Source organism: Lipophrys pholis (genome assembly GCF_963383615.2).
Source record: "Lipophrys pholis genome assembly, chromosome: 14".
Classification (NCBI taxonomy): Eukaryota; Metazoa; Chordata; class Actinopteri; order Blenniiformes; family Blenniidae; genus Lipophrys; species Lipophrys pholis.
Genome location: NC_137633.1, coordinates 25,883,582 through 25,889,640, shown reverse-complemented (window position 1 = coordinate 25,889,640; position 6,059 = coordinate 25,883,582).

Genomic DNA, 6,059 nt, shown 5'->3' with positions numbered 1-6,059 from the left:
TCTGACGTCTTCCCAGCAGTGTGATTCCAGTCTGAGGAGAGATTTGAACAGTTTGTGAAGGTTTTTTTATTTAAAAGAGAAATGACACCGACTTCCGGTTGCTAGATGGAGCAGGAGGACGTGTGGAGAGAGGCTCCCCAGCGTAGATTCAATAACTTTGCGAAAAGACTCGTTACTCTAGCAGAAAGTGAACCTCTGGATAAACAGAAAGAAACCGAAACAAAAAGTCTCAACAGACAAAAGCCATCCTGCCGAAAGCTCAAGATAAAACCAGCAAAGTAGCATCACAAGCTAACGACAACCCATGTGGAGCTGCAGGACGCCCCGGAACGAGCGTAACGTCGGGAGATCTGAGCTCCAGAGGGACGACGACAACTTGAGAAAGGACATTAGCTCCTTTGCCACTGAGGTGAGCAGGAAACTCGGTGGTTTAGCCCAAGAACTGCAGGGGCTGAAGGGGCGAGTGGGTGAGACGGAGACACGAGTGGAACAAGTGGAGGACATGGCCGTGGAAATGACCGAAGCGCTCACAACAGTTATGAAGCGCCAGAATCAAGAAGAAACTCTCTGCATCTTCGGAGTTGTCGAGGGCGAAGAGGGAGGCTCTGTGACGCGCTTCGTCTCAGAGCTTCTCAAACGAGAGCTGCCACCACCCAGACATGGACCCGAAGATACAGCGGGCTCATCGCTCCGAAACCAAGACCAGAGGCCCCCCCCCCCCCCCCCGAGACCCCTCATCATTAACTTCCAGGAATTCACCACTAAAGGAACCGTGTTAAGAGAAGCCTGGAAACGGGGTTAGATCCAACTTGGCAACCACCCGCTGCTCTTTGATCATGACTACGCCGCAGAGATCCTACAGAAGCGTCAGGAATACAAGGAGATAAAGAAATGCCTGAAGGTGAAGGGCATACGGTTCCAGACCCCCTACACCAGTATGAGAATCCACTGGGACCTACACAAGCGTGCATGACGTGGCGCGGGAGCGGCAGAGACGGGGCTCCAGGGTGGAGGTGCCTGCTGCGACGGACGAGGAGGACCCGGGGTGACCCGGCCGAAAGAGCTGCTGGGCTGGAACCCGGGAACGACACCTACTGCAGCTGAGAGAGCGAAGGGACAGACTCCGGGAGTTCCAGAGGAGCCCCACAGAGTGACAGGAAAGTCGGCCTTGGGAGCAGTGATACGATGGACATGGAATTCACTTTCTGGATTAACACCTTTGAGCTGGGAGCGGCTCCAGGGACAGGACTGAGACCGTTGGACACATCGGTTGGGAGGAGTTTCACTACTACGCCCCCTCATAGGGCCTTTCTTTATGACAGGTTTTACCCTCGACCCACGGGGGACCCACCCAACGGGGTGATGGAGGAGGAGAGAAATCTGCTCCTCCTTTGGAGTTCCAGGTATTTTCGTTTTCTTCCAAGTCAGATGTTCCACTGATACTGTCACTGTTTTTTCTTTGTTTACGGGGCGATTGAGTGTGACACATAATATAATGTCTCTAAATGTGAATGGCCTTGGTGTCCCCATACAGCGAAGTAAAGTTATAGCAAACCTGAGAAAGGCTAAACCGAGTGTAGTGTTCCTGCAAGAAACACATTTATCAACAAAAGAACATGAAACGTTTAAAAAGCTGGGCGATGGGAACTCTTTTTACAGCTCATGTAAGAAGAGTAGAAAAAGAGGTGTAATAACATTGCTCCCTAATTCTGTTCATTTTGAATTGATCAAAGAAGGAATGGACAGAGGACAGATGTGTGACTGTCTAAGGAAGGATAAACAGTGTTTTAGTCTCTCTAATTAATGTATACGCTCCACCAGAGGGCGACAAAACATTTCTACAATCTGTTTGGATCAACTTCAATCATTGAGTGAGGGAATCCTAATCTGTTCAGAGGACTGGGACATTATTTTAAACTATAATATGGACACAACAAGAATTAGAAGACACACATTAATGAAGAAATCCAGCCTGTTTGATGGGTGGAGGGACCTCCATCCACTACAGAGGGACTTTACACATTACTCAGTAATTGATAAGGTACAGTCCAGAATAGAGGACTTTCTGATGGACATTATGGACAGACACAGGGTTAAAGAATGTACCAGTGGGACTGCAGACATATCGGAACATAATACAATCTATTTAACCATAAACCTGGACAACATAAACAAAAAATCTCTATGGAGATTGGATTTAGGATTCTAAACAAAATGACAACTGTGGAAGATATAAAGAGAGAAATTAAAGAACGTATTAACATAAATAGAGACAACGAGGTTGAGCCCCTGTCAAAGCAGTAATGAGAGACAGTCTGGTCTCAAGGACATCTTACATAAATAAAATGAAAAGGCTTAAATATGACAAATCACAACAACAGTTAAGGAAACTAGAAAAACAACAAACGGACCACAGTGACCAACTGAAAGGACAAATAAAAATAATAAGGAAAGACATAGACAGTATGGCATCTGAAGACATGGAGAAGAAACTACGATTCACAAAACAAATATTCTGTGAATCCAGACCCGAAACCACAAAGACTCTGGCAAAGTACCTCAGAACACAAAACCAGAGTACGAACCAGCAATGAAATAATACATGAACCAGATTCAATTCAACAAACCTTTAGAGATTACTCTACAATGCTCTATTCATCTCCTGAGAATATAAACAAAACGGAGATTAAGAACTACTTGTTCAAACTGGATCTCCCCTCCATAGGGACGAACCAAAACCAGGATCCAGGAGAACCTGGAGACTGAAGACTAACCAAGGTCCTGGGAGTGATGGAAGCTGAATGAGAGGTGGAGGACCTTCAGGCAGGAGGTGTCCTCTTTACTGTTGGAGTCCTTTAACTGGACACTCCAGCATGCTAAGACTTGGACCAGACAGACCCAAGATAATATTAGAAGGACAATAAAGCTGATAGATGGAATTAACAATGAAAAAACAAGTGCAGCCTTAATGAGCCTTGACGATGAGAAGACCTTGACGATGAGAAGACCTTGGACCGAGTCAGCTGTCTCTTTCATTTGTCTGTGTTGGACAGGACGAGCTTCAACGGTCACTTTAGTAACTCTATCAAACCCTCTACGATGAGCCGACCGCCAGGATTCAGATCAGTGGCACCTCAACAGATAATTTCCCTCTAGAGGCCCCCGGCTGAGCCCCGCTCTATTTGCTCTTTTCATAGAGCCGTTGGTCCAGGGAACGAGACAGAATGACCAACTTAAAGGAAGAACTAAAAGTAGGATCATTCACCAACGATATGATCACAAGCTTAAAGAACCCAGACTCAACATTTCCTAAAGATAATTATGGCCGGAAGTCTGGTGACAAACTTAATCTAACTAAAACACGGGTTCTGTGTGTGTACTCCACACCCAGCAGCTTCTTCAGACAGAAATATAAATCAAAATGGGACTTGGGAAGTATAAAGTATCTTGGAGTCTTCATTACACAAGACCTGAGTAAACCCTATGAAACAAATTATAATAGAATTAACAACAACATACAGAAGGACCAGTCGAAATGGTTCTCATTAACTTTAGATTGTAGCTCAAGAATTGAGGCAGATAAAAGTGAATATACTCTCCAGAGTGCAGTACCTAGTCCTCTTGACCAGTTCAGATCCCAGACTCCCAATGTATGACATGGGACAAGCAAATATCAGGATTCATCTGGGGAGGCCAAAGGCCCAGAGTCAAACTCAAAACACTTCAATTAGAGAAACAAAGGGGAGTGAGAATACTTTTATGCTGCTCAGTTGAAATACTCCAGAATACTATGCCAAATGGAAGAAACTAGAACTTTACCTCAGACCAGGCCAGGAGACGAGTACTACTGACATCAGGAACACCACAACTTTACTGTTTGTGAAACACTAAAAACCTGGATAAAGTTAGAAAATGTCAATTGGAAGGTGATTGTAGGTCATTGATTCGGCCTTCACAGACAAACTGTCTTCATCCAGGACAAACTGAGAAGACCTTCACAAGATGGACAGACAGAGGGACGACAGCCACATGCACACTGACAGAAGGGAACCGTTTGAAGTCTTCTTGAGGGTTAAAAACTCATTTTAACTTGAAAATAAGGACTTGTTTTGTTATTTACAACTCAGACACTTTGATACACAAACTGGTACAAACTGGTACAAACAGGTACAAACAGGTACAAACAGGTACAAGCAGGTACAAACAGGTACAAACAGGTACAAGCAGGTACCTCATCAGAACGCAGAGCGCTGGTTACAGTGATGACGGATACCTTCAGGAGCTGTCGCTACACTGGATGCATGTCTACAGAAAGGTCATGGTAACACCTCTTAGTATATCAGATCTAACTGGGAGGACGAGCTACAGACAGAAACCTCAGAGGGTGACGGGAGTTCATTATGTGAGACACAACGCGGCTCTACGGGCTCTAAACGCTGGAGGGAGTTCAGCTGGAAAAATCGGACTCGCTTCGTCGTCACGACGCAAATCAAAAGCAAACAGACGAAAGTGTTGAGACCGTGTGGAAACTATAAAAAGAACCTAAGTACTTTACTTTGAAACCTGACTCATGAAAAGTGATCGGATAAGAGGATGAATTAACTTTTCACTCAAACTCAACCAAAACAAGACAAGCTGAACGCTGATCAATGAGCTGATCAATGAGCTGATCAATGAGCTGATCACAGACTGAACTTTGTTTATGACCTCAGTTTCTGTGTCTGGGACAAGGAGCAGCTCAACACATGTGTCTGACCCAGACCCAGACCCAGACCCACACTCACACTCACACTCACACTCACACTCACACTCACACTCACACTCACACTCACACTCACACTCACACTCACACTCAGACACAGGATACCTCCGAATTGTCCCTCCTGTCTCCTTCTCCACCCACTTCTCTTTCACCCCGGAAGTGTTCTGTGTGGCGGCCATGATAAGGACTGTCTGAATTCTCAATAAGCAAAGAAAAGGAGCCTCGTTGATTCCTTTAGAACCTCCTTTAGCCTAGGAACCACTGAATCTTCCTTTAGAACCTCCTTTAGCCTAGGAACCACTGAATCTTCCTTTAGAACCTCCTTTAGCCTAGGAACCACTGATGCTTCCTTTAGAACCTCCTTTAGCCTAGGAACCACTGATGCTTCCTTTAGAACCTCCTTTAGCATAGGAACCACTGATGCTTCCTTTACCAAAAGAGACCAGCTCATGTTCCCCCACAATTCCTTGCAGCGACAACATTTAAAGGAACCCGCTCATCGGAGCGTTCAGGGAAACTCAGGATGACTGAAAGAGGAGCAGATCATGTAAATTACCAAAGCAATAATCTGCCTAGAACAACTTGAAATCATCTAGAACCCAGATGAACTTTTTGTAGTCCATTTTCAGAAACTTGTAGTTCTTTCCCCACCATGGCAGACGTCACTAACTTGAGCCGCCGTCGCATTTTTATGACGTCACTAAGTGAAAGTGCTGTCTGACTGCCTCACCACCATGATCACCTTTACTAACTCCTTTAGGAAGCCTCCTAACACCTTTACTAACTCCTTTAGGAAGCCTCTTAACTCCTTTAGGAAGTCTCCTAACTCCTTTCACTAACTCCTTTAGGAAGCCTCCTAACTCCTTTAGGAAGTCTCCTAACACCTTTCACTAACTCCTTTAGGAAGCCTCCTAACTCCTTTAGGAAGTCTCCTAACACCTTTCACTAACTCCTTTAGGAAGCCTCCTAACTCCTTTAGGAAGTCTCCTAACTCCTTTAGGAAGTCTCCTAACACCTTTCACTAACTCCTTTAGGAAGCCTCCTAACACCTTTCACTAACTCCTTTAGGAAGTCTCCTAACACCTTTCACTAACTCCTTTAGGAAGCCTCCTAACACCTTTCACTAGCCCCATGATGTCATCCAGGGGTTAAGGTAAAGTCCATAGATAAGGAGATAGGAGGGACTTTTTAGACGTACCCACAGACTCAGACTCAGACTCAGACTCAGACTCAGACCCTGAAGTTTGTTATGTCACCTCATCCTGTCTGAGGACGTCTTGAGCTTGTCTCAGCCTGT